Raw genomic sequence first — 6793 nt, 5'->3', positions numbered from 1 at the left:
AAAATGGCCATTTTTACTATATTAATCCTGCCAATCCATGAGCATGGGAGATCTTTCCATCTTTTGAGGTCTTCTTCAATTTCTTTCCCTCCCAATGTTTCTTATACAGCATGGCATAGAATGTTCTCTACAAGTCTCCTAAATAGTTGTTTGTTTAGAAGCTGGGTTTGTTAATGCAGGGGGCAAATTGGAATAATTTCAGATCCTTAATTTATATATTAGTGTCTAATCATAGTGGCTATGAAGAGCTATTTAAAGAAGAGGTGCATTCTGAGTTTTGATGGTTGAATATAGGATAGTCTTTGGCTTTGGTACAAGGGTCCCTTTGCAACAGGCATCATGAAACAGATAATGATATATCTATTGATGCATTATTCCTCAAAACTCATAGTAAGGTTACTGCCTAGTGCCATGTAAAGAAATTTGAGTAATATGTAAATTTAGCTATAGCAATATGCAAGCTTGAATGTTTTTGTATTCTTAATTTCCATTTATAATACTTTAATCGATATATATTGATGTTAAAAAACAAATTTCACAGGTTCAAAATACATCTATTCCAATGTAAATTCTTAACCAGCAGTAACACTTTTAGACAAACTTAGCAGTAGACTATTGCTATAGTCTAGACTGTTTTCAAGAAAAACATCATTTAATTGATTGTGGAAACCAAGAGGATCTTTGAATATAGTAACAGATGTTTAAGTGCTAAAAGAAAAAGAGGTTGGAATATTTTTAGATGTAATTAATGCAGCACATGTTATAACTAATTCGTAATTTTAAAAATTGTCTACATGAATTTTCTTCTTTATAAATCATCTGACCTTGAAGAACAGTTTCCAGGAGGCAGACATAAACTATTCTGCATTCTTCAGTTTCTTTTTTTTATATAAATTTCTATTTTATCCTTTTAAATTTTCTCTGTAATTAAAGATTTAACAATAGCCTATTTCTTTTTTTTTCTTCTTTTTTTATATGGATGCTCCCCTCTCCATCCTCCCCCTATTACTGCCCCCCCAACAATCACGTTCAGTGGGGGTTCAGTCTTGGCAGGACCAAGGGCTTCCCCTTCTACTGGTGCTCTTACAAGGCTATTCATTGCTACCTATGCAGTTGGAGCCCAGGGTCAGTCCATGTATAGTCTTTGGGTAGTGGCTTAGTCCCTGGAAGCTCTGGTTGGTTGGCATTGTTGTTCATATGGGGTCTCAAGGCATCTATGCATGCATGTAAGTGGTGTTTGTAAAATTCCACTACTTTTTAATTATGTTAATAAATGAGAACTGTAATGATCAGGATCCTGAAATAGGATTTACTAAATGTAATTTAGTAATTACATTTATATCAAGTCTTTCCAGATTTGAAATTTGCACTGAAGCACAAATATTTATCAAGGTGTTTCTTATGAGTGTCTCAATGTTGTATATGCATGTTAGAGCAATATTTAATTTTTTATGTTTAAATAATTTATTTAAGAAATCCAGTCTTTGAAAATGTTGTGGGTCTTTGTTTTTTGTTTTTGTTTTTGTTTGTTTGTTTTTGTTTTTGTTGGGTTTTTTCGTTGTTTGTTTGTTTTGGTTTTGTTGGGTTTTTTTGCATTTGAAAACATTTCTAGTAAATGTTTGAAGCCTTGGCTTAGTTACCCATCTATCATAGTGATCAGATTTCTCGAGTACATTCCCTTGCCTGCAATGGTATTTATCAAAACTAAAAATGCTAGCACACTGAATATGCCAATACTTCAACCAGTTGTCTATATTGAATACTCCTCAGCTAGGAAAAACCAAAGGCAAATGCTGAATATACAGTGGGCTGGAGAGATGGCTCAGCCATTAAAGGGTAGGATCACAACCAAAAATATAAGAGAGCCATATTTCATCACTAGAAAACCTACTCTAGCTTTGTTCCACCTCAGTTTTCTAGATATGGTATTGACTTGTCATAGATAATTTGGAAAGTCATGTAGCCATTCATGAATCCTAGTTTCTGCCTTTCATGTACTGGTATCACATAACAGTGTTTTGATTCATGTTCATAATTGTGGGCTGAGGTTTTAACTCAGTCTTCCTGATTACAGTGTAACTTCCTTTCTGACTAAGGTATCTCTCAGACACAAGGCATCTCCTCTAAACCATTAAGGTCTAGCCCAAATGTCAACATCATAGTCTCTTTGCTACCATGTAAATAAATTAAAGTATATTCATCAAACAATCAATGAGTTTATTTTTCTTTATTTTTGCTACTTTAAAGCACTAGGTCTTCTTCTAGGTAAGAATTTTGATGAGAGGAGAATGAAATCTCATTAATAACCAAAACTACAATACTTTGTTAGTACTTCTTTCCAAATATAAATGATTCTTTCCAGCTTAGGCATCTTTCACCCCAGGTACTTACCAAGACAGGAGGCTTCAAACAGTCACCAGTCAGACAAATATTCCTATGTTTCTGCCGCTTGATTCAAATTTCTCTGTCAGGAAAACATATCACTATAGTGTGCTGTGATGAGAAACTGCTCTAAGACTAGCTGAAATGTCATCTGCTTCTGGGTCTGCTCCTATGCTCCAAACATTAAATAAACATCTCCTAGAGCCATTGAAGCTTCTGCTTTATCCAGGAGCCACTGTTTGTGGGAAAGTTGAGCTTAGCACTAGAGAATTCTTATCCCACTGCACAGCAGAACCATTTTTTAGAATAAACTGTGTTCTCAAATCTTAAATCTTTATTTGTTGTGTAGATTTGGGTAAACAAAGTTCCTCTGCTTGTTACTTAGGCCTAAAGGATTATATGGAGTATGAAGCAACCATGGTGAGAATGCTCAGGTAAACTATGGCAATTCAGTTTCTGTCTTGTGACTGAGAATCTCTTTCAATTATTGGTGAATTATAAAATGTATTAATAAAAAAGAGAATACTCATAATTAAAGACAAATGTCAACTAAGTGTTCTGTCCCAGTTGGTTTTACCTGCACCTTAAAGTTGATTAACCACAGTAACAAAAACAAACAAGAAAACAAAACACTTTCTCACTGATTGATTCACAAATGGCATCCTGACTCAGCCCTATTTCTGCATACTTAATGCACTGCTTGATACTTCCCTGGAAGAAAAAGACATCATAAACGAGTACAGTAAGTCACAGTGGTGAAAGGGGAGAGTACCACACTAGAGGGAATATCAATGTTGCCATATATCTCTTATGAATTTTGACCCTTTAAGTATTCTTTTTTGTGTGTGTTTGTTTTGTTTTATTTTATTTTTGATACAGTGACACTTTATTAAGCCCTTTCCATTCTGGGGAAACATATTGTTCATACTCTCAAACTCGAAGAGATTCACCTGTTTCTGTATTTTAAGTGCTGGTATTAAAGGTATGTGCCACCATAACTGACTTTTACAAGCACCGTCATTTCGGTTTGAATAGTGTTCCCTAAGATTCACATGCTAAGTACTTAACTAGAAAGACTGTGTTCTTAGGTTAAGAATTGATTTGACCTCAACATAAAACACAAATTCCTAAATGCAATCATCCCAAAGAAGGGATGCTCAAGGATTAAAAATTCTACATTCAATAGTATTCCATGTTTGGGCATGTTGTGCCTTCATTTTCATTGAATTCTAGAAAAACTCTTCAATTTCTTTCTTTATTTCTCCCCTAACCAAGACATCATTGGGTATATATTTGTTTAATTTCAATTGTTGTGTAGGTTTTCTGGTGTTTCTGTTGTTCAATTCCAGCTTTAAACCATGGTAGTCTGATAAGGTACACGGTATTATTTCAATTTTCTTGTATCTGTTGAGGCTTGCTTTGTGACAGACTATATGATCAGTTTTGGAGAAGGATCCATGAGGTGCTGGGGGGACGGCACACTCTTTTGTGTTTGGGTAAAATATTTTGTAGACGTCTGTTGGGTCTATCTGATTCATGATATAGGTTAGTTTATTTCTCTGTTTAGTTTTTATCTGAATGACTTGTCAATTGGTGACAGTGGCTTGTTAAAATCTCCCACGCTAATGTGTTGGATTCAACATGCAATTTAAGCTTTAGCAATGTTTCTTTTACAAATATGGGCACCCTCGGCTTTGGGGCATACATGTTCAAAATTGAGATATCATCTTGATAGATTTTCCTTTAATAAGTATGAAGTATCTGGTGTAATTATGGTAACTCCATCTTCATATGCTACCTGACTCTTTTCCCCAGTCACATTTAATGTTCTTTATTTGTTGTGTAGATTTTTTTGTTGTTTTGATTATAATGTGGCAAGTGGACATTCTTTTCCAGTACAATCTATTTGATGTTCTGAAAGCTTCTTATACCTTTATTGGCATCTCTTTATTTTGATTAGGAATTTTTTTCTATATTTTTGTTGAAAATATTTTCTAGGCCTTTCTTCTGGGAATCTTCTAATCTATTGGTCATATGGTTGGTGTTTTATTAGCCTCCCAGATTTCCTGGATGTTTTCTGTCAGGATTTCTTTTAAATACTTAACATTTTCTTTTACTGATAAATCAGTTAATTTTGTTTTATCTTCTATACTTGAAATTCTGTCTTCCATTTCTTGTATTCTGTTGGTGAGGCTTACATTTACTGTTCCTGTTCAATTTCCTAGATTTTTCCACCTCCAATATTCCTCCAATTGGTGTTTTATTTATTATGTCCATTTCCATTTTCAGGTCTTGAACAGTTTACTTCATCTCTTTTACCTGATAGATTGTATTCTTCTTAATTTCCTTAAGGAATCTTTTTTAATTTTCTTTTTAAGGGGCACTATCATCTTCATATGATTAGATTTAAGGCAATTTCTTCTGCATCAGCTGTGTTCTAATGTCAGTGACTAATGTAGTAAGACATATGGGCTCTGGAGGCACCATTATTGCACTGGCTATTGTTTATTGTGTTCTTAAGCTGCTTCCCTGTTATCTGTGTTTGAGATTATTATAGACATAGATGCTGATTTCTGAGTATTTCTTTGTTAGTTGGATGCATTTTGGATGTTTCCTCCCTTAGTTTCTGCTTCCCTCTCTGGTGTTCTAATTTGAATGGCCTGGGCTTTTGGTGACCAGCAAATATTCAGATCAAATAGAATGTCTTTGCTGGTTTTTTATGTCTGTGTTATCTCTGGTGTTTGGGTTTGATGGTGTTCTGTGTGGTTCAAAATATCTGTGATGTCTTTGGTGTTTCTAGAACAGCATGGCCTCTAGTAAAACATGCTGTTTTACTAGACTGGCATATGGGGCTTATGGGAAAGGGTAGACTTGTGGGTGGTTTGGAGGGCTGTGATTCTAGGACATCCCTGGCCCCTGAAAAAAAAATCTGGAGTGTGGTGTAGAGTAGCTATTAGGTTATTTTTAAAATGTAGTATTTTTCTTAATTCTCTGTTAGTATCATTATATGCACACAATCATGTTCACTCTTTTGCTTGTCTTTCTAACTCTTCTAGATCTACCTTTACATTTTCAAAATCTCCCAACTTTATATACTATATTTTTATAACCTGGCAAGATAATTTTTACTTTCTATATATTCATAGGTGTCTAAGGTTTCCCCTGGTGCCTGATTCACTTACTAGGGACCACATTCTTTTTTTTTTTTTTTTTTTTTGGCTCTTTCTTATTCAGAGCTGGGGACTGAACCCAGGGCCTTGCGCTTCCTAGGCAAGTGCTCTACCACTGAGCTAAATCCCCAACCCTAGGGACCACATACTTATGGAAAACTGCTTTTTTATATCCAGATTCCATGAACTGTCAATAGCACCTTAGTGAAGACTGGGGTTTAATGAATCATGATAGAATGTTGACTAACCTAATATTGTGTCTGCCTACTGCAGGGAATTACAGTTTTTATGAGTTCATGAGTGCAGTGGACATGCCAAGGCCAGTAGATACTATTTCTCTGATCCTTCCACTCATCTTGTTTTTTGAATTTTTCTATCCTCGTTTCTATGATGTCACCTGAACTGTTGGTGAAGTAAAGCAATATGGATATCCCATTTGTGACTGGACATTATAGAGTCACTCATTCTCTGTACTTTGGCATTGTCAAAACCATCTTCACAGCACAAAGAAATTTCTTGGATGAGTTCTTAAGGTTGCACTAATCTATGGCTATGGATAGAAAAATTTAGAGAATAGGTTGAAAATGCCCATTTATCAAAATTAAAACATTCATTATCCATGGAGTTTGTAAGGTTCCCTCCAATGAATTCTTGGTCTAATTTGTAGCACTAGGGTACCTGTAAAGCAGTATTTCTCAATCTGTGGGTCATGACCATTGGAGAACACATACTTCCTCTGCAGCCAGAATACAGCAAATACATAGGCGAATGCCATCATTAAACCACTGAACTGAGAACAGGACCCCCGTCAAAGGAATCAGAAAAAGGACTGAAAGAGCTTGAAGGGGCTTGAGACCCCATATAAACAACAATGCCAACCAACCAGAGCTTCCAGGGACTAAGCCACTACCCAAAGACTATACATGGACTGATCCTGGTCTCCAACCTCATAGGTAGCAATGAATAGCCTAGTAAGAGCACCAGTGGAAGGGGAAGCCCTTGGTCCTGCCAAGACTGAACCCCCAGTGAGCGTGATTGTTGGGGGGGAGGGAGGTAATGGAGGGTAGGATGGGGAGGGGAACACCCATAGAGAAGGGGAGGAGGAGGGGTTAGGGGGATGTTGGCCTGGAAACCAGGAAAGGCAATAACAATCAAAATGCAAATAAGAAAAACCGACGTTAATAAAGATGAAAAAAATTAAAAAATTCACAACCATTACATATATATGTATTATAATGTAC

Source organism: Rattus norvegicus, chromosome 1 (assembly GCF_021556685.1).
Source record: "Rattus norvegicus strain SHRSP/BbbUtx chromosome 1, alternate assembly SHRSP_T2T, whole genome shotgun sequence".
NCBI lineage: Eukaryota > Metazoa > Chordata > Mammalia > Rodentia > Muridae > Rattus > Rattus norvegicus.
Note: the sequence above shows the minus strand (reverse complement) of the source record.